Source organism: Podarcis gaigeae (assembly GCF_964106915.1).
Source record: "Podarcis gaigeae genome assembly, chromosome: 16".
Lineage (NCBI taxonomy): Eukaryota > Metazoa > Chordata > Lepidosauria > Squamata > Lacertidae > Podarcis > Podarcis gaigeae.
This window is the reverse complement of record NC_139693.1, coordinates 17,640,061-17,663,193: the sequence shown is the minus strand read 5'-3', so window position 1 is coordinate 17,663,193 and position 23,133 is coordinate 17,640,061. Positions and strand designations below refer to the sequence as shown.

At 45.4% G+C, this 23,133-nt stretch overlaps 1 long non-coding RNA gene across 2 annotated transcripts in view; it reads left to right on the top strand.

Annotated features, from left to right (window-relative positions):
- Positions 1–22,460, top strand: part of LOC310834286 — a 57,213-nt gene extending 34,753 nt beyond the window's left edge. For both annotated transcript variants that reach the window (XR_014559144.1, XR_014559145.1), the window contains exon 4: positions 22,157–22,460. This is a non-coding gene — a long non-coding RNA (uncharacterized lncRNA). The remainder of the gene's footprint in view (positions 1–22,156) is intronic.
- Positions 22,461–23,133: the final 673 nt, after the last annotated feature.

Genomic DNA, 23,133 nt, shown 5'->3' with positions numbered 1-23,133 from the left:
ATTAATGGATGCTACTCCATGTCAAACTTGTCTCTTTTGGAAGTTCCTTGTAGAACTCTTCTGTGGCAGGTGAAACTTTCTGATAAGGCCACATCCCACACAACATTAAACAGGGCTGTTCTTAAACGGAGGTACCACTGTAGTTCTTTATGACCCTTAGCACTGCTTGAGCTAAGGTCCAGGGCGGGGAATGCAAGTTCTAGGTTAGGCTGCAAGGATTGCTTAGGGACAATAGAAATAACCGTGAAAACATGGATCCAGAATTTTGGCTCAATAATACATTCCTGTCATAATATCCAGGTTTCCCATTACAGATAGGTAGCCGTGTTGGTCTGCCATAGTCAAAACAAAAAAAATTCCCATGGACACGGAAGGATGGAGATGCTAGGAGATCCTGCTCATGCCTTTCCTTGCACAACTGTCTTGCCAGAAAGACCAGTTGGGTCCCCAAATATCTGGGGATGCTGCCGCCACACACCCTATTAACCCTTAAAGCCCCCTGGCTGGGTGAATTCTGGGAGATGGTCTTCTGCCCCCTCCAGAGCCAGTGTGGTGCAGTGGTTAGAGTGTCAGACTAGGACCTGGAAGATAAGGGTTCAAATCCCCACTTGGCCATGAAGCTCCCTGGGTGACCTTGGGCTGGTCACAGCCTCTCAGCCTAATGTATCCTCATGGGGTCATTGTGAGGATACAATGGAGCTGGGGAGAGAACTTTGTACATCAGGCATAGGCAAACTCGGCCCTCCAGATGTTTTGAGACTACAATTCCCATCATCCTTGACCACTGGTCCTGCTAGCTAGGGATGATGGGAGTTGTAGTCCCAAAACATCTGGAGAGCTGAGTTTGCCTATGCCTGTTGTACATCATCTCAGGCTCCTCGGAGGAAAAGTGGAGCATAAGAGTTGTTGTTGTTATCATTGCTTTTATCTCCAGTAATGCCCACACTGAAAGGTCTTCCTGCTTGCAGTGATATCAGCGAGGGGCTGGCAGAAAGGCCCCCTTCTTCCCCTTGTCTTATCCTGCTAGCCACTGGCCTCTCTCGGAAGTGTGTGGGTGTGCTTGGCTCATTGAGCTGAAGCACTTGCATCTGGAAAACCTTGAAAGACGCTTTTGTTGAGACTGCAGGGTTTGGAGAAAGACGTGTGGATTGCGCTTTGCTAGGGAGCGTGGGTCTTGGGTAAACGCAGCGACTCTCCACCATCTCAGCATTCTGCCTTCGGAAATGTTATTGTCTTCCCGCTCTCCCTCCCTTGCTTTCCAAGAGGGTGATTTAAGCATTCCTTTTCTTTTTCTTTTCTCCTCTTTCTTGGTGTGACTCTGCAGACCGATTTCTGCAGAAGTTAAATTTTAAAACAGCAGCAGCAGCAGCAACAACCACCAGGCTAGTGTATTAATTGAGAAGTGGACTCTTCTTTTCCACGTGCCTCGGAAATTTTAAAGCTCCAGGGAAACACCTTTTCTTTATTGTAAAATGCCCTGCGTTTATTGAAAAGTGTGCATAATATGAAGTGCAAACTTTAGAAACAGCAAAAGGGCAAAAGCAGCAGCCATGCAGCAGAACAATGAAAACCGTAACATGCATGGAATAAAAATATTAAAAGTCCTTGCCACCAAAATGACAACAGGCAAGCACCGCTGGAGAGTCACAGACTTGGACTAGTACCTTGAAGGACAACTAGTCCAAACTCCACTTTCTCAAGAGACACCCCACTCAGCCTCAGCTTAGAGGCCTCCAGCCAGCGAGAGCCTGCCCAGCCACTTCCTCTGGCTGGGGGGGCAGCATGGGTGTCGGGGCTCCAATTCTCTTCTGTCTTCCAAAACCACGAGGCACAGCTGCTTATCAAGAGGCAGGGGTGCCAACTTGAATAAAACATTGTGGGAGGGGGCAGGTAAGCCCCCCCCCGCATAGTCGACCACATGGTGTGGAGCACACACACCATTTGAATGACAATGCTCTTCAACTTTTTTGAGGGGTGGGCCCCATCACATATTTTATGGGAGGGGGGCAAAGATCCCTCGGCCCCTAGGAGTTGGCTTCTATGCTAAGAGGGGAGGGCTGATGGGGTGCCAAACAAGAATATTTTTAGCAGGTCCTGAAAAGAGTACAGTGAAGGGTGCCAGCTTGATCTCAAAAGGCAGGGAGTTCCAAATTTAGGTGCTGCCACACTAAACGATTGAGTTCTTATTTTATTTATTTATTTATTTATTTATTTATTTATTTATTTATTTATTTAAATTCTATACTGCCCCATACCCGAAGGTCTCAAGAATGCGGAATGAGTACAGTGGTATCTCTGGTTAAGAACTTAATTCGTTCTGGAGGTCCGTTCTTAACCTGAAGCTGTTCTTAACCTGAGTTACCATTTTAGCTAATGGAGCCTCCCGTTGCTGTCACGCGATTTCTGTTCTCATCCTGAGGTAAAGTTCTTAATCTGAGGTACAATTTCCAGGTTAGCGGAGTCTGTAACCTGAAGTGTCTGTAACCCAAGGTACCACTGTACCTTGTGTGGCACCTGTAGTGGTACCAGTTTCACAGATCAAAGCAGTTGAGTGGAAACATGTAGGGGAATGTACAGAATGGAGTCTGATTGGCTGGTTTTGTTCCCTTATGCACGAAGGCACACAGTGTCTCACAGTGGAACCCTGTTTGTGGGTATTCAGATGCATGTACCACTGTATTTGATGGGGCTTACTCCCAAGTCCATGTTCATAGCCACTTTCTGTGTGGCATCAGATTGGCTGCGTAGACCTGCACAATCTTATTTGCAGAAGTTGTTGCCAAAAACGGGAGGGGGGAAATAAACATTTCAAAGAAGGATTGCAATTTATTGAGGATACTTTTAGCTTGAGCTCCATCCTAAGATTTCAGGGTGGGGGTGCAACAGTTTTAAAGCCGACAACTGCAATTAAAAGAGCAGATTGAAAAAGCTGCAAATAGTTAAAATTGCAATAAACAAAAATAAAAATAAAAAGCCATTCGAGCCACCACATCTGCAGGAGTATCTCACAAAACTTCTTGCAAATAGTTAGGTCTTTACTGTTACTTTCTGGCAACTGTTGGCTGTGCTGTGCAACCCCATTTGGACTACAGTTTTGGTATTGTTGAGCTGGGAAAGGTTCAGAAAAGGGCAACCCAAATGATCAAGGGGATGGAGCGACTCCTATGAGGAAAGGTGGCAACACCTGCAGCTTATTTGATTAGAGGGAAGAAAGGTGAATAACATGACAGTGGGGTGAAAAAGTGTTCCCTGCCATCTCTCATAGTGAGGGTGTGTGTGAATCTGCCATTTTGGGGTTTTCCTCTGTTTTCTAATCAGAATTTCAACTCTTCACATTTCTGCATCAGTTTGTGAATATTTTTTTTAAAAAGTAATACTGAAAATTCTTGAGCATTTTTGTGTGAATTTCTTCTAAGAGACACAAGTTTGTGTGCAGTTTTGCCCTGTGCACACACAGTTTTGTAAATAAATTTTCCTCAATATAACGCATGTTATGTTATAATGTGTGTTGTTTACACCAACATATGCATTTATATGCACACCTTGCCCCAGTAAGTGTGTTTTTGTACTGGAGAACTGCACTATAAAATTCAGAGAAGTGCAAATTTCGAAGGGCGGTTGTTTTCTGGTTCTCTTTATCATTTAGGAAAGCATGAATTACGTAGGTTCGCCTTTAAATGTGAACTAAATTAACTTTCTCCCTCATCCCTCCTCATATTATCGTAATCCAGCAGGGTCATCCAATGAAGCTGAATATTGGGAGATTCGGGGTAGACAAAACAAAGAACTTTTTTCGCACAGCACATAGTTAAACTATGGAATTTGGTTCCTTTGGATGTAGAGGGAGACACCAATTTGGAATAGTTTAGATGGGGTTCGGACAAATTCATAGAGGATAAGGCTATCAATGACTATTAGCTGCAATGGCTGTGCTTACTACCCCCAGAATAAGAGGGTGACATGTTTGTTTGTATTTTATAATGATGTTTTTTAATGTAGGAATCCCAACTTGGGAGAAAGGTGGGATATAAATACATTAAATGAACAAGCAAGCAAACAAACATACAAATTAATAAAATGAAACTAGTTGGAAAAAACAGTTAAAAAATCAAAACACATTTAGAACAAGCAATTAAAATACAGCAGTTTGGTGGACAGCATCTTTTGCCCCTTGGTGTCCAAAGGCCTCCAAGAATGAAAAGGCATTGGTCTGCCAACAGAAGGATAACAAAGAAGGAACCCCACAATATGGGAGCAGCCACAGGCCCCCCCCCCCCCGTAATACTACCAACTGTTGCCCTTAGGAAGCTGGACTAGATGGGCCTTGGGTCTTAGGATTTTGGAGCAGCTTTTAAGCAATTTGGTTTGCCCACTGACAAAGGCTGGTCCAACAAAAGATTATAGTTGACCATTTCCACTTGGTGGTGGTTGCCTTTGCCAATTTCCTGCTGAACATCTCTTTGTCATGGCGGGACTCGCATTCGAATCATAAATAGCTAGGTGCAAAATGGACGTTGGAAGAACCAGCTGCAATTTCCAGCACTTCAGGTAAACCTGTAGCAAAGGGCTATTGTTAAACTCAAGAGCTTGTCTCACAGGGAGGCAGTTATGGTCGTCATCCTGATATATGGCTCTTGCAGATTTCATCTCAGTGCCCCTAAAGGGACTGGAGAAATGATGTAAAGAGCAGAAGTGGAGAGAGAGAGAGAGAGAGAGAGAGAGAGAGAGAGAGAGAGAGAGCGCTTGGGAACCTGCAAGAATGAGGGCACTCATTTGTCAATTTGTTAATACCTAAAGAAGTGTCTCCACCCCCTTTGTTCAGCCCGGACACTGAGGTCCAGCGTTGAGTGCCTTCTGGCTGTTCCTTCACTGCAAGAAGTGAGGTTACAGGGAACCAGGCAGAGGGCCTTATCTGTAGTGGCACCTGCCCTGTGGTATGCCCTCCCTTAAGGTGTCAAGGCAATAAGCATCGATTTTACTTTTAAAAGACAACTGAAGGCGGCCCTGTTTAGGGAAGTTTTTAATGTCTGACACTGTGTTGTTTTTAATATTCGGTTGGAAGCCACCCAGTGGCTGGGGAAACCCAGCCAGATGGGTGGGGTGTAAATAATAAATTATTATTATTATTATTATTATTATTATTATTATTATTATTATTATCAAGGCCTTGGGAAAGACAGACAAATTCATGGAGGTGTGTGCTATCAACAGCTCCTCCCCATGATGGTTATGCTCTGCCTCCATGGTTGGAAGTAGCAATGCTAGCTGCTAGAAGCCACAGACGGGGAGAGGGTTCAGGGCCTGCTTGTGGGTTTCCCATTGGAGCATCTGGTTGACCCCTGTGAGAACAGGATTCTGGACTAGATGGGCCATTGCCCTGATCCAGCAAGCTCTTCTTATGTTCTTATTATCCTGGAGTGGGAACAATATATACTTGCCTTTCCTTATGGGCAGAAACGTTTGTGGCTACGTTTGCCACCCTACCCTCTGTTCGAGGGGATTCTTTATTTGACGTAAAGAACTGTGGCTGGGTTATTAGTTATTTTTGTCCTCCTGGTGAGGAGGATGAGAGACTGTGCCCCCCCTACCCCCGCAATTGGAAGAGGCTTGAAATCCCCTCCAGGTGGCAATGCGAAGCAGCCGCCAGTTTCCCAGCAAGAGCACATCCCTCATTCAGTTGCACGGTCGTTAAATCCACCCAGTGCACCATTAATCCAGGCAGTGCTGCTCAGGCCGTTTCTGGAATCCTTAATCCAGCAGGTGACTGGCGGGGATAACGGATTAGCGATGGCGTTCCATCCAAGGCTTCATCCTGCCGGGCTCTTGAGCCCTCCATGGGTCCTGGGCAGCTGCCTGTCTCTACCAAATGTGGATGCCAGCCATGAGATGAAGAGCTAAAGCCAAGATGAAATCGCACAAGATGTGCAGGGTATAAACAGGGTGCTTTATATGAACATGAGAGGAGGCCTCTGGATCAAGCCAAGGGCCCATCTAATCCAGCCTTCTGTTCTCACAGTGGCCAACCAGGGGCGCCCAAGGGAAAACCAGTGGTGGGAGCACACTGGGTGTGGAATGAGCTGTCAGGTGAACACACCCTAAACTGTCTAATCTGTTTAAAAAGATTTTGATCAAATGAAAAGGTGGCCGCAGAGAGCTGGGCAGCAGATTTTAGAGTTGTTTTTTAATGCAGCTACAGTGGTACCTCGGGTTACCTATGCTTCAGGTTACATCCACTTCAGGTTACAGACTCCGCTAACCCAGAAATAGTACCTCAGGTAAAGAACTTTGCTTCAGGATGAGAACAGAAATCGTGCTCCAGCGGCACGGCAGCAGCAGGAGGCCCCATTAGCTAAAATGCTGCTTCAGGTTAAGAACAGTTTCAGGTTAAGAACGGACCTCCGGAACGAATTAAGTACTTAACCCAAGGTACCACTGTATTTGTATTCTCGAATGCCATCTCAAGAATCATTCCTTTTGTGTTTAAGAGGATGGGCAATGCCTCTCATCTACAGCAACTACCAGTTCATATCAGGCTGGATCCTGGTGCTGATGTTGAGTTGTAGTCCAAAACACCTGGAAGAGGAAGCAGGTTGGCTAAAGCAAGGACATCTCAAGAGGTGGCTAGGATCCTGGTCCACCTTATCCCTGATGCCTTGGGAATTAGCCTAGAGGTTGTCATGCCAGACCCTTCATCATTCCAAAGAAAAATCATATTGCTTCCAAAAAGATTGTCAGGCTCAGTTCCCGAAGAGGAGGGGGGGAAATGTAGGAGAAGGACGGTAACAATTGTAGAGAATTGTAGAACTCTAGAGTTGGAAAGGGATCCCATGGATCAACAAGTCGACCCCCCCCCCCCCGCACAGTTAAAGAATCACAGCTAAGGAAGCCCTGACAGATGTCCATCCAACTTCTGCTGAAAAACCTCCAGTGAAGGAGACTCCCCCACCTTCTGAGGTCGTCCATTCTACTGTCAAACAGCTCTTGCCCTCAGAAAGTTCTTCCTAATATATAGTCAGAGCCTCTTTTTTATCACTGGAATCCATCGGTTTCAGGTTCTGAAAACAAGTTTTCTCCATCTTCCACGTGACAGTCGTTTGGCGGCTTTTTTGAGGACCATTGGCATCTTGGGTTTTAAATCAATGGTGGGCAAATGAGTGCAGAACCCATGAAATCAGGCAGGGAGGCACAGAATGAATTGGGGGCGTCGAGGATGGAAGGAATCTGGTCTGAACACTGGAGTGTTCCAAACAGATCCTGATTTCCATCTGCAGAGATGTTGGAGGCCCTGAGACGCTAGCCTAGTTTAGACAGGACCAATTAGGCCTCCCATCACGATTGTTTGGTTTGTGTGCAGATTTTAACGGTTAAACTGACGCGGTCAATGTTTGACCGCCAAGCCGTCCTGTTGTCTTTTGGTTGTGGCTACAGTACCATTTGAATTCGAGGCTTAATTTTGCTTTGTCTCTCTTTCTCTCTGCACACGCATTTTAATTACAGAACTAGCCAATCCCAGGCCATCATTTTGTTTTCCTTGCCATTGCCCGGGTCCGTTATCATGTTCCACCTATGCGCTTGCGCATGAGTCTCCCTTGGCAAAGCAGACTGCGGTGGGGAGGGGGGGGTAGAGAAAGAGGCGCTACCGTTTGCCTGGTGCGCCTTCCTAATGACCAGTCTGTTCCAGATTGGGAGTGGCAGGAGGAAGGGAGGGTACCTTGTGAGAGGCAAGCGGTGGTGGGAATGGTTTGCTCAGGATTTGGGGGGGATTAGATAATTCATCACAAGAGCGGCAGCAGCAGAACTCACGCCAAAGGCAGACACAAGCTCCTTTCACCACGATCATGGTGGAGAGCAAAGGCATTAACCCCCCCCTCTCATTAGGCATTCCAAGCCCATCTCTTCTCCTTTTCTTTTAATAGTTAAACCTGATTTGCATGCATTTGCATAATGAACATCATTTGCATTCCCGGTTTGTTGGCTACCTCTGTGGGAAAAGTCAAAGCGGGCGATCTGGGGAGAGGGATTTCAGCAAAGACAAAAGGGAAGATTTCAGTTACCCCCCTTCGCTTGCTCCCCCCCCAAACAGTGAAGAATTTAACACACAACCAGTTCCCCCCTGCCTCTTTGTGGAAGACAGAGAGGCCTGTCAGGATCAGTGTGTATCCTAGCATTTGTTACTGTCTCCCCCAACCACTTCCTGCAATGCTTCATCTCCTCCTGAGCTCTTTCCCCCTTCCTTTTGGTTCCTTCTGAGGGTGTGAGGTGAGAGAAAACAAACTGTGTGTGAGGGAAAGAAAGGGAAAGAAAGAGAGAAAGAGAGCGAACGAACCACCATTTTAGGTAGCTGGCATCTATAAAATGGCGGATCCCTCACACAGGTCTTGAGCATGACTGGTGATGTGTCTCAGTTTTTGGTGGATTTGTACATTTCAGAACTTATCTCATGAATTGTCCAGTGTGGGCCCACATACAAGCAACACTACATGCACGAACTCAATCTGCTTTTAAAAAGATTATTTTGGTGTGGGTTGTTGTGGCTGGACGGTTTCACAAAACGACACAGGCACGTCTGATTGTGTGATTACCAGGCAAAGTGACACAAGCTATGAGCCTGAACATTCTTGTCTATTCGCTATATATATATATATATATATATATATACACACACACACACACACACACACACACACACACATATATATATATATATATACACACACACACATATATATATTCTTTTTTGATGTTAGTCTGTATGTTGCACCTCTTCCAAAAGCAGAGTGGTTCTAGGGGAAGTAGTGCTCAGTTGTTGCTCACCAGAGGAGCATTTGAAGCTGCCTCATGCCAGGTCAGACCTTTGGTCCATATCCCTCAGTACAACTTGACACTGACTGGCAGTGGCTTTCTTTGGACCTGCCTGGAGTTGCTAGGGATTGAATCTGGGACCTTCTGTGGGCAATGTAGATGTTCGACCAATGAGCCCTGGTTTTCCCCCAGGTGTTTCTGAAAACAGTATTTTGTTATGGGGAATAATGGAGTCTCCCTACAGACAAAGAACAATAATTAGTTTCTGAGTAGAAGAGGGCATGTGCTCTTTCCTTCACCCCTAACTCACACAGGGGGAATGGCTGAAAAGCAGTGCCTATGAAATTTCTAGTGATGGGTGTGGTAACAACATTTCTTCTCCCTTGAAAAAGTTTTGGGTCTTATGCAACTAAGTCCCACTCAGAACAGACCGACTAAAATGGATGGACTTAAGGTAGTTATGGTCCTTGATTTCAGTGTGTCTGTTCTGAGTTATTTAAATGCATTATTCTTATTATTATTAGCACAGCTTGTCATCATTGTCATAGTGCTCCAAGAATGAGATGTTGTGCCTCCTAAAATTCATTTCCCTACATAATTCTTTAGGGAATTATGTCTTCATCCTTCTCAGCATGTTGTTCCTAGTTTTAATGACACAGTAGCACCATGTATCCTGTGGTTGATGTGAAAGACATTTGTGTGATGAGGTTGACTATCTCCAGAGCTCTTCTATTCTTTTTCTCTCCCCCCCCACCCCCGACCTATATAATCTGACAATGACAAACCAATGGACCACCATAAAGCCAAACAACAGCAAAATTCTGTAAAGTTTAGGACTTCAGGGAAGCTATCACTCCTTGATTTCTTCAAGTGAAGAAACAAGCCAGTCTAGGATGTCCATAAGTTTGCCACTCTGTGGTATAACCTTCAAGTAAAAAATGCCTAAAGCTTCCAAATTCAGCGATTCACCTGAGAACTGTCCCATTGAATCAGGTCAGTGATGCATCTCTGCGGCCATTCTGGTTCTGGAAGTGGCCAGCCAGATCCATCTGGGAAGCCCACAAACAAGTCATGAATATGACTTCCTCTTCTTTCTTCCCAGCAGATGTAAACTGGTGGTTCCATTCAACTCTTGTGACTAGTACAGTATGGGCAAGAACCAGCCACTTACAAAGCTACCCTAGAAGAGTTGCCTGACTCTTAACTTCAGTTATTACCTAAATGTCTGTCGTTAACTAAAACTTCTGTCATTAGTTGATGGACCACAGGAGCACTCAGGGTCTCTCTGAGGGAGACAGAATTCACAGCTTGACTCATGAAACAGCAAGCTGCAGAGCGAAAGAGCCCATGGAAGAAGCATTGTTGCATCAGGTTTTATAGCATTAGACACATTAGTGAAGGTCAGATCTCTCAATTATTTGCATGCTATTTTATTGAATGCGTTTCATATCCCTCCATTTTCTCCAAGATCAAGGTGACGTACGTGGTGCTCCCCCTCCTAAATTAACCCCCACAACAACCCTGTGAGGTAGGTTAGGCTAAGAGGGGGTGACTGGCCCGAGGTCACTCAGTGAGCTCCATGGCTGAATGGGAATTTGAACCCTAGTCTCTCAGGCCTGGTCTGAGACACTAACCACTATACCACACTGGCACTCATTGTGTTTGCTGTTAGAAGGCCTTCCTCCATTACTAGAGGTGAACAGGAAATGTTGCAGCTGAGACCTTAATCTAAACATTATCCAGGCTGGAAGCCATTTACTGCTTCAGCTGGGCTGGTGTGATGCCCTTTTCCTCAGAAGACTGTGTTGGCCATGGTGGCATCTTCTGGAGCAGGGCTAGGCAAACCTTTTTCTGTTGAGGAGTTCATTCTCTCCAGGATTATCTAGTTGAGGGCCATGAGCCAGGAGCAGAAGAATTCTGGATTAACTAATCTGGAATAAAGACCACCTGCTTCACTTTTCATTATAGCTTACTCAGACTTGAATTCCCAGTCCTATGCAAATCTATTCAAAATAAGCTCCCACCAGCCAGGATGGTGGCACACACAAACCTGGCCAATACAGCTACAAATGTAGAAAGCAAGTGAATGTAACTCCTTTCTAACTTTAGTGTGGTGTGTGTGTGTGCTGAATTTCACAGTGCATTTTTTTCCAGCTAGGTAATGGTTACAAAAATGCAGTTACCAGGGTAAAGCATATGTTATTGAAAATAATATAAAATTACTATGAGGAAATTGCTTTGCAAGAATGTGTATATTACAAGAAATTTGCGCTGAAATGCTGATGAATTTTTTCAGGGACCCTTTTCTTTCATATATACCATATATATATATATATATATATATATATATATATATATATATATCTCAGATGTGGAACTGAGGAGAACTGAATTTAAGAATGACAAAATGAGGAACTGAAAGAAACCAACAGTGACAGATTTGCCCATCCCTAACACACACACACACACAGAGAGAGAGAGAGAGAGAGAGAGAGAGAGAGAGAGAGAAGGAGAAGGAAGGCTATCTTTATTTTTTAAAATCCATTTCTTTTTATCAAATAAAATAACTCTGCCCTTCCAAATGTTCTGAAACTACAGGGTGGGGGAGGCTTAGCTCAGTGGCAGAGCATCTGCCTTGAATGCAGAAGTCCCCAAATTCAGTCCCTGGCCTCTTCAGGTGGGGCTGTGAGAGGTTCCTGCCTGAAACCATGGAGAGCTGCTGCCAGTCAGTGCAGGGCATGAGCAGGAAAGAAGGACCTCTGGTGGGACCTTCTGGAGCGGCTTCAGGAGACATCTGGGTCCATTTGTGTCCATAGCATCTTCACACAAGAGAGATATTTATTTTAGTCGGAGCATTTGCAGCTCACTCTTCAGCCAAAAAGGCTCCTACAGCTGTTTACATACGAACAAAACAAGACCATCCCTACAATTAAAAAACAACAACCCTACATGACACACAAGGGAAAAGGGACAAGGAGGGAAGAGGAAGATCAAAATCACAACTTGGGCATCCATTTCTAAACGGCTGTTCCAGAAATGACCAGCTGAAGATGCCTGATGGAGCTGGGCTTTCAGAAAGCTGATGGAAGGACCCCTCTGCTTCCCATCTCTCCCACAGAGGCAACCCTGATGTGGTTGGCCTACGATAGCAGAGTCGATGAAGTGAGTCCTGCTTTCTGTATTCTTCTTCACTCCCTCAGCAAGCCCCCTGTGTGTGCTCACACTCAAACCCCCTTGCCAACAAGAGGTATTTCCCCCCCTCTGTGGTGCTGGTAGGCTTGTCAAAGGCTGACCTGAGCAAAAGGTTAGTTAGCTGAGTGGAGGCCAAAGGGTTGCTGGGTGAAGGGAATTGCAGGGCTGGGGTGGGGGGAGGAATTGTGAAAGGACCGGGCTGCGGTGTAGACGGCACATTGATTAACGAAGCCCCACCATAGCAGTTCCATTGCCAATGACCTGCTTAATTCACAAAACTCTTAATTGTTCCAGAGTTGGTTCAGTATTCCTTCTCCCCCCAACTCCTCATACAAAGATGCCATTGTGTGTCGTGGTGATGACAGCGTTGTTTTTTGGGCCAGAGAGAGAGAGAGAGTGAAGAAAGAAAACTCTTGCAGGGGGGGGGGGGACGTCTCCCAACAGGGTGAAGAGGTTTAAATCAGCTTAGCCCAAATGCCAATTAATAAGGAAGAGGATTAGCCTCTGAGATCTATGGAATAGAGCATCATTGTATTCCTGGGAGGCTGTGGAATTTTATTTCCCTTTCCTACAACTTGGCTGCGCTCATGTTTTCCTCCCCAACAACAGCCAACTGATTTTCTTGACCTCATGTAGCTTATGGAGTTGGAGCCACAATGTGCCTCTGTGGGTTCTGCCATGGTCCAGTCTAACCATTTATATGGTTCTGCAGTCGTTTACCTGGGGATGATGGGAGCTGTAGTCCAGCACACCTGGAAGGCGCCAGCAAGTTGAATGCAGATTCATCTTCTTCACACGGGACTTAGTTGAACTATGGAACTCTCAGCCACTTGAGGGAGTGATGGCCAGCAAACTGGATAGCTTTAAAAGAAGGCTATGCTCTGACTTTGCAGTTAGAGGAAGCAGTGCTTCCGAATCCCATTTGCTGGAAACTGCAGGAGGGCAAAGGGCAGCCACAGGCATCTGGGCAGCCACTGTGAGAACAGGATGCTGGACTAGATGGGCCATTGGCCTGATCCAGCAAGCTCTTCTTATGTCCTTAACCCTATTTTTAAAAGAACTTTATGCTAGAGACCTGTGAATATATGCGTGAATATATGCATTTTGTCCTCAAAGAAGGATCCAAATTTTGCATGGCGGAGAGCCAAACTGTGTGCAGAATGCCGTTATGAGAGTGAATTATATTTTCTGTTATTTTGCATAGATTTATTTGGCTTCTGGGAGACCGTAGAGAGGCTTTGCATGCTGGACAGTTCCAAGCGTGTCTCTTAATATTTGTTGCTACAGCACAATGACCCTAAGGCTCATATTCCATCCCTCCCTTTACACTGGATGACTGATGAAGCTCCTAAACTCCACTGGCTAGTCTACCATTGCCTCCCCTCGCTGATAGCAGGCCTGGCTGAACTCTTAAAAAGAGCCACCATCCAACTTGATCCACTGGGGACTAAACCTTGGAAAGCCTTCAGCATGTGCTCTGTGGACTGATCCATGAAGCTGACACGTTCTGAATCAGGCAGTTGGCAACTTTGAGGCAGAGGGAGGGAGGGAGAGAGAGAAAAAAAAAACCTCTTTTTTTTTTTTAATAAATTTTTATTAGGGGTTTTTACAAAATAAAGTACAAAGATAAACAACCTTTCTTTTATCTCAACAGAGTTTCATAACTTCTTTGGACTTCCTCACATCTCCCGCTGCCATTTTCATCATCATAAATTTTTCCCAGCAATTTATCATCTAATTTGCAAATTTTATAACCACTTATTTAAATATAATCCTCTGTAAATTAATTTCTCTTAATCTCACTTTACATCCCATTTCAATCCGATTTTGTGGTGGCCAATTATTTATGATCAAACATCCTACTTAACTTTCCACCAAGTCACAATATTTTTGTAAATAAGTCTTAAATTTCCTCCAATCTTCTTCAACCCTCTCTTCTCCCAGGTCTCGAATTCTGCCAGTCATCTCAGCCAGTTGCATATAGTCCATCAGCTGCATCTGCCATTCTTCCAGAGTGGGTAGATCTTGAGTTTTCCACTTCTTGGCGATAAGTATCCTTGCTGCTGCTGTTGCGTACAAAAAGAATGTTCGGTCCTTCTTTGGCACCATCTGGCCGACAATGCCCAGAAGGAAGGCCTCTGGTTTCTTAAGGAAGGTATACTTAAATACCTTTTTCAGCTCATTATATATCATTTCCCAGAAGACCTTCACCCTGGGACAAGTCCACCAGAGGTGAAAGAATGTTCCTTCATTTTCCTTACATTTCCAACATTTGTTGTCTGGCACATGGCATATTTTGGCTAGTTTAACTGGGGTCATGTACCACCTATATATCATTTTCATTACATTTTCCTTCAGAGCATTACATGCCGTGAAGTTCATCCCCGTGGTCCACAACCTTTCCCAATCCTCAAACATAATATTATGCCCAATATCCTGTGCCCACTTTATCATGGCCGACTTAACCATTTCATCTTGTGTATTCCATTTCAACAGCAAGTTATACATTCTTGAGAGTACTTTAGTCTTAGGTTCTAACAATTCTGTTTCCAACTTCGATTTCTCCACCTGGAATCCTAACTTTTTATCCTTTTTAAAAATTTCTTGAATCTGAGCGTAATGTAACCAGTCTCGCACTTTGTCTTTCATTTTTTCCAAACTCTGCAATTTCCAATTGTTGCCCTCTTTCTCTATTATTTCCCAATATTTCGGCCATTTGGCCTCCATATTGGGTCTTTTTCGGGCCTTAGCCTCCAGAGGTGATAGCCATCTTGGAGTTTTATTTTCCAATAGGTCTTTGTATTTTGTCCAGACATTAAACACTGCTTTCCTGACAATATGGTTCTTAAAGGCCTTATTGATCTTAACTTTGTCATACCATAAGTATGCATGCCAGCCAAATGCATTGTTAAAACCTTCTAAATCTAACACGTCAGTGTCCTCTAGAAGTAGCCAGTCTTTTAGCCAGCAGAAAGCTGCGGCTTCGTAGTACAACCTTAAGTCTGGCAGGGCAAAGCCCCCTCTTTCTTTCGCATCAGTTAATATCTTAAACTTAATTCTGGGCTTTTTGCCCTGCCAGACAAATTTAGAAATATCTCTCTGCCACTTCCTGAAGCACTCCGTCTTATCCACAATTTGCAATGTTTGAAACAAAAACAACATCTTAGGCAATACATTCATCTTAATAGCAGCAATTCGGCCTAACAAAGAAAGCTTCAATTTTGACCAACTGTCCAAGTCTCTCTTAATTTCAGACCAACATTTTTCATAATTATCCTTAAATAGACTCAGATTTTTTGCTGTTATGTTTACCCCTAGGTACTTTACTTTTTTAACCACAGTTAGTTCTGTTTCTCTCTGAAACCGTTCTGACTCTGCATCTGTCAAGTTTTTTCCCAACACCTTAGTTTTCTGTTTGTTTAGTTTAAAGCCCGCTACCCGACCAAAGTCCTGAATCAATTGTAACACTCTTTTTGTACTAGATTCTGGCTCTTGCAATGTCAAAACAAGGTCATCTGCAAAAGCTTTAAGTTTATATTGTTTCGCTCCGAAAAAAAAAACCTCTTACCCAGTCACTTTAACTGGAGACAGGGCCGGACCACTCGTGAGGCAGTGGCCTCAGAACAGCAGGCTCCACAAAGTTAGGAGAGCAGCAGCCTCTTGCGCTTGTTGGCCTAGTCTTCCTCTATGGAGGTGCCCCACCCTAGCATTTTTCACTTTGCCTCTAGTAGGAAAATTTCCTGGGCTGACCCTGACAGGAGACTTCAGAGATACAGCCTGGGACTTCCCACTGAACTATGGGTTCTGACATACGATGATGTCTTTGACCTGGTCTACACATACTGAGGGACGCAGGTGGTGCTGTGGGTTAAACCACAGAGCCTAGGATTTGCTGATCAGAAGGCCGGCGGTTCGAATCCCCGCGACGGGGTGAGCTCCCGTTGCTCGGTCCCTGCTCCTGCCAACCTAGCAGTTCAAAAGCACATCAAAGTGCAAGTAGATAAATAGGTACCACTCCGGCAGGAAGGTAAATGGCGTTTCCGCGCGCTGCTCTGGTTCGCTAGAAGCGGCTTAGTCATGCTGGCCACATGACCCGGAAGCTGTACACTGGCTCCCTCAGCCAATAAAGCGAGATGAGCGTTGCAACCCCAGAGTCGGTCACGACTGGACCTAATGGTCAGGGGTCCCTTTACCTTTACCAATACTGAATTATGAGTGAGCATAGTTTTCAGTGTTCCCGTAAGAGGGAAACCTGCTCAGCAGGAAGCAGGCTAGGTGTGCTAGTACTCTACTTGCAGGGATTTTGTACGGGGGAAATGGCACCTCAGCTTGCACTGGTGCCAGCCTAGTCTACCACTTCAAATATTTAATGCCTTTCCCCACCCCTGCATATGTTCACAGGGCCTTCTACTGAGTTAGGCACTGCGAGCTGAAGAGATGCTAGGAATTGTAAGAGAAGCATACACTGGGTCACTAAGTTATGGCCCCCTCCCTTCAGAACAAGTCCCGTTGCATGTGGTATAAAAGTAACACAAAAGATTTTGGCTCCATTCTCTTAGAGCAGATCCAGCTCCGTGGTGTTATGGGAAGGTTGTGTGTGCACTGAAACAGCACATCTAAGGGCTCACCCACACTTCATGCCTAGAAAGCATGGGTCCAAGCAGTTTTCCTCTTGCCCCCTTCCTTTCCAAGGGAAAACCTGCTCTTTAGCAATAGATCAGAACAACTGACAATGGAGGGGAAAGACGAATTGCCGTTTGCTCCAACTGTGTGTTAAAGAGCGGTTTTCCCTGGGGGGGAAGCAGCAGGAGAAGAGGAAGTGTGGATAAGCCCCAAGATTTGGAACGCTGCATCCCCATTACATATTTGGGATGATTTCAAAGTGGTGTAAGTGTCCTGGCTTCCGCTGCCCACCAAACCGATGTGACATCATTCTGTAAGTCTTTGTGGGGCTGGGAAATAAGAACATAGGAAGACCTGGCTACTAGCCCAAAGGCTCATCTAGTCTAGCATCCAGCTTCTCACACTGGCCAACGAGATGTCCGTGGCAAGCTCACAGGCAGGTCCTGGTTGCAATAGCAGTGCCCTATCCACTTGTGATTCTCAACAACTTGTCTAAGGAGGTAGCCATGGAGGTAGTGCACAGCCATCATGGCTAGTAGCCATGGATAGCCTTATAGATAAACTCAGAATTGTAGAGTTGCAACCACCTGCAATGCAGGAATCACAGCTAAAGAACCTCTGGCAGAATCACCCTCCACCCATTTGTCTAATCCCCTTGTAAAGCTCTCTTGAGTTGCTTTACAACTACATCCTGTGTCACTGAATCCCACAGATTAACTGTAGAAGCTCTTCCTGTTTTTTTGGTCCTGAACCTTCCCACGTCCAGCTTTATTTGGATGTCCCCGTTGGCTTTTAGCATTACAAGAGAAGGGGAGAGAAAGAGAAGAGGAAAGAGTGTTGAGGCTCTCCTCTAAAAAGCGCCCATGCCACTAGTGCATGAATGGCCAGAACATCTTTGCCCAAGATGTTGGAGGAGATGGCTCGGCTGTTGTAGCCGCCGTGTAATTTATGACAGGGGTTTGCGCCATTGTCTGGGTCTCTCCTGTATTTTCGTGAGGGCTCTGCCTCTCTTCCCAGACCCCTGCTGCGCCCTGGCTACTGTACGGTTGCTAAGGGACATGTCATGTTGTCTATCACTATGCGGGGAGGTGGGGACGGCCTTCAGTGGGCCCATCTGGAGCCTGAGGCCTACATCCCCACAGGCGGGACTGATCGTGGCCCCAAGAAGTACAGAGGGCCTGGGAATGGGACATTTAGATTCCCCTCAAGTTCATGGCCACCGGAGGCTTTTGGTTCTCAAGGGTGGGTGAGGAGGGGTGAAGAGTGGATTGTTGGCTGTTCTGCTCAGGGTTTTCTGGGTTTTTCCGCCCTCCCCCCCCTCAATTCCGTCCGTATCCTCGCCTGCATACTGATCCCCCTGGCCTATTCTCCTCCCGACATGTGCCCACATAAATAAATTACCCCCACTGCTTGCATTTTGCGGAACAATTGGCCCCCTAAACTCTATTCATCTCCAGACAGCAGCTATTATTCCCCCGATTAAAGCCAACAGAATGGTTTGCAAGGGATACTGTTAACTCTGTCAAACTGTAAATAAGATGCTAATATAAAAATAAATAAGGGAGAGAGAGAGAGAGAGAGAGAGAGAGAGAGAGAGAGAGAGAGAGGGAGGGAGTTGGTTAGCACGGAGGGCTTGCGAGGTGGGGAGAAAACGGAGAAGGGACAAAGAGAGGGAGACTTCTGCGCCTGCCGCCTTGGGAAAGCAAATGAATCTGTAATGACCACTGTGTACAAACTGCAGGAGATAATATAATGGCAGCCTTTGCGAGCACTTGGGGCTGTTTTCACCAAGGCCTGTTTATTATGAAAGCCTCATTGAGACCTTGGTTGTATAAATGGCAATGTTGCCAGTGGGGACCTTCTCCCTATCCACTCCTCCTCAGCCTGATTCACCACCTCTCCAGATAACACCTGGCAAAGGCTGGGGTTTTAAAGGATTGTGGAATTGTTTCCTTTTTTCATTTTGACTCCATGCACCCGATTCCTAGCATTTAATACCACACGATACACTGGAATGAAGAATTATAGGCATTTGATTGATCAGTTGAACATCATGGCTTTTCTTCCGCAACCAGAAGGGCAAGATTTCAGCTGGGGCTCCTCCTTCCACCCTTTGGGCCTCCCTCTTCTGCTCAGGGGTGGGAGGAGAAACCCATTTCAGTTTACATTCAAAGGCAATCCTACAAAAATTGCGCTTTCTGAACAAATGCATAAAAACCAGAAATGCAGCCACCCCCCCACCCAAATTCGCACTTCTATGAATTTTGCAACGAAGCCCTCCATCCCAAGTAATTTGTTGTTTTGTTTATTGACTAAACTTATTTGTTTATTGTCACCCAAGGATCTCCAAGTGATTTACAGTGCATAAGATATAAAACAATAAAAAGGGAAGTCTCATATTGCATGCAACGTATTCGGAAAACAGAAACAAAATACCAGCCCCCTCCCAAAAAAGTAATAGAAAATATTAGCAACAATAAACACAGCAATGCTCCCACCCACTTACCAGCAGAGAAACATAACATCTAAGGATTAACACCCTGCTCCCTAGTCCCCAGACCATTCACATTAACCCATCTCCCCCTTCTCATCTCCCCAAACAACCCAGAAGTCCAGTGTCAAGGCCAGCTGCTGTAAATCAGCGGTGGGTGGGTCTTTCTCGGGATTGTCTGGCCTCTCTCCTTTCAGTGGAATTGGAGGTTTTTAAACAGAGGTTGGGTGGCCTTTTATCAGGGATTTGTTAGTTGTGGTTCCTGCATCTGCAGGGGCTTGGACTAGAGCAGCCTTTCTCAACCTGTGGGTCCCTAGATGTTGTTGAACTACAACTCCCATCACCCCTAGCTAGCAAGGCCAGAGCTCAGGGATGATGGGAGTTGTAGTCCAACAACATCTGGGGACCCACAGGTTGAGAACCGCTGGACTAGAGGACCCTTGAAGTCCCTTCCAACTCCAGTTCAGGGAGTAGCAGCAGCAAAAGCCAACCAGGACGATGGTCAAGGGTTTCCCTGCTCTTCAATTGCTCCTGTTGTAACATACAAAAATGCGTTATATTTGGGGGAATTGCTTTGCACTTATGTGTGTATATTAGGAGGAATCTCCACTGCTGATGAATTTTGGTGGTGATTTTTTAAGAAAGCAAACACTTGCAGAAATGTGGCGAAAGGGATTGCAAAAATGAGAAACTGGAATGGATGGATTTGCCACCCCTACTTCTGTTCTTTGGTCCACATTAATCTAAAGCACCTTGACAGGCACACACGAAAAATGGTCAGAACTATGTTCAACAAGCATTTAGTTAATTAATACACATACACCCCCACCCTTTCCCCAAAGAGCTCAAGGTGGCCTATACAGTTCTTCCCCTTCTCCATTTTATCCTCACAACAATCCTGTGACACGCTTCTCCTGCATGAATTTGTCTAGTCCTCTTTTAAAGCCAGCCAAGTTGATGGCCACCACTGCTTCCTGTGGGAGCAAGTTCCATAGTTTAAATTATACGCTGTGTGAAGGATTTCCATTCATATGTCCTGTTCTGATGAAGGTAGGATTTTGCCCAGTGGTCGATGGCTCCCCATTCAGTAGTGAGGGACCAAGACTGCAATCTGGGAGAACTGACAAAACCTGTCCTGGAAACCAGAGGCAGCTTTAGAAACTTTGAGGAACCCTGGTGTACTCTTCCTGTATCAGTAGCATCTCCTTAACTCCTGGGAAGGAAAGCGTTGCCACGTAGTGGGGGCAGAATATGACCTCAACCAACAGGAACGTGCCTCTGTGGACACTTCCTTTCCTGCTGTGCCTTTGCAAACCTGCAGAGGTGGAGAATCTATGGTCCTCCAGCTGCTCTTGAACTCCTTACCCCCTTCAACCCCAACCAGCTTTGTCCGTGGGCAGGAACAGAGGCAGTCTTAGCCCAGCAGTATCTCGGTGGCCACCCCACCTTGCAGGCACTTCCCTCCCTGTAAAGACAGGCTCATCGCCAGCTGATAGAGAAAGAAGACATCTCAATTATATGCAGGTTGTCCATGAAAGGGAATTATTAAGCGTTGCTCGTTCCAATGACTGCAGCCAGAAAGAGTCTGAGAAATAAGCCCCTTCATTATAATTATTCGGATTTGCCCTCCATCAAAGGCTGGGTGGGGGGATTGAGCCTTTTAATCTGACCACATGCTTCTGCTTTGGGGATCTCGACTGGTTTGTACCACCTGCTTCCAACTCCGTGTGCCTTTTGGTAAAAAACCTTGGCAATTTTATAAGGGAGGCATGGGACGTGTGTGTGTGTGTGTGTGTGTGTGTGTGTTCTCCCCTGTTTGTTTGTTTTTTAAATAAGAAAATAATGTCATTTAATTTGAAAAAAAAGTAATAAATAAGGCTAGGATGTGGCTAGTTAGGTGCAAATGCATTTGCTCCTGAGAAGACACCGTTCTGTCACTGTTGACCATACCCTTTGCCACCTTAGCACCCTCCAGATGTTTTGGACTTCAGCTCCCATAAGACCCTGCATCTTAAAGCTGTGTAGTTCAAAATGGCTGTGCTGGCTTGGGCTGATGAGAGCTGTGGTCCAAAACCACCTGGAGGACACCAGGATGGCAAAGACATAGGTCAGTCTTTGCCATTCTGCTTTCCTTCAGATAGAAATATCAATAGTAGATGTTTACAACCGGGCTGGGATTTTAGTGTGGGATACAGATATGCAATTGTGGAAATTCTAGATGGGATCAAAGTACCATCTGGATCATTTGTGGCCTGCCAGATATACTTATGATTCAAGCCTGGAGGCCTTCATACGAGGACTGAGAGGGTTTCACCCATTCATCTAACTTCACTGTTCCAATATGTATGTTCTTGTCCGCATTCTACCCCCCTGGGATTCCATATTAACTTGGAGAACTTCTAAAATTGATTCTTGCCATGGATTCTTGAATACCAGTTGTTGGAAAAGCCACAGGAGGGGAGAGGGCTCTGGTGCTCAAATCCTGTTTGCAGGTTTCCCACAGACATCTGGTTGGCCATTGTGAGAACAGGGTGCTGGACTAGATGGGCCATTGGCCTGATAGCCAGCAGGCTCTCCCTAAGTTCTCACGGAAATGTTACCTTGGTACGGTAGTTTCTAAACTCGCTCACACATCCCTCTCTGTCCTCCCATCCAGACTAGCAAGTTGCATTATCAGAGTTCACAGGCAAAAACTTTGAAGGAAGAGGAATGAACAGGGGAAAACTTTGAGAGTTTGAAGCAAGACTAGTGAACAAAGGGGAAATGGTGTGTGGGCTTGGACGTGTCACAAGTGTCAAACTGAGAGTCCTGGAAGTTCCCAACTCTGTTTGATAAATGGTCCACTGGCTGCATCCAGCATGATACACACACAAGCGGTGTAAGGGCTTAACCTCCCTCAGTGTTGTTACTTGAAACAAAAGTGGCATGGCCTAGAGATGGCTTTGAATTTGGTGGCAGGGGCGCCAAACCGAAATGAACAGTCCGTTACATAAATTTGTTTTTAAATCTCTTTCTCTTGCCTCCCCCCTTCCTCCTTGTCTCCCTCAGGTGGTTGCAGTACAGAAGGACAAAAGTGATTCTGCAGCAGATTCTTGCAGTGCAGCTGCTGAAAATGATTCCTGTGATGTCCTTGCATGTGCTTCATGATGGCCAAGCCTGTTTCTTTTTGTCCTTTTTAATTGGACCAGGACTATGACGACTTCAAAAATGCAGCGCTGTTGAAGCGAAGAGACTTATGAGTGTCATTATTTTTGTAGACTTTGCCTTCGTTGTCGGCGGGGTGTGTGGTTTAAAAGGTGGGGGGAATGTACCAAATTATTTTTATATGAATAATAAATGCAACTCAAATGACTGGAAATGTTTGTCGTGGCTTTACTGAAAGAACAAGGCAAAGCTGGCAAGTTGACAGGGTCACCTCACAGGAGGGTTCTTCAGGCAAATATGGAAGGCTCAGGTGTTTCCTGAGAAAATACAAGACCAAAACAATGTGTTTGTGTGAGGGTGTCCTGGTCTCAGCCAAGCTCTCCATCCTCTCTATCCAGATCAAGGCCTGAAAGACCAAGGAAGTGGGGTCAGTGGGGTCACATGGAGTGCAACTTACATGAAAGCCCAATATGTGACATTGCACCACATCCATAACTAATCATGGGGCACCTCTCGTACTTTAAGCATCAGCCTTAGCTTCTAATTTTATCAGCTTTGCAGAGATAGCCTTAACTCCAGTCTGAAATCAGCAGCTTTTTCTTTTAATTACTGGATTCCCCTTGGTTTTTGAAAAGGAAATGTACTAAAATTCCACTTTATTTATTGACTCATTTGCATTTATAGTCCACCTATCCTCTAGGAGCTCAAGGCAGCACACATGGTTTTTCAACCTCAATCAGGCAGCAAGTTAGTGCTGTGAAAGCTACAGTACAAGTCTTTAGAAACAACTCTGCATATAAGCACAGTTTAAAATGATTCCAGCACAGATGCGGAATAGACTAAAGATGCTTAAAGGGATTGTTGAAAGAGGAAGGACTGTG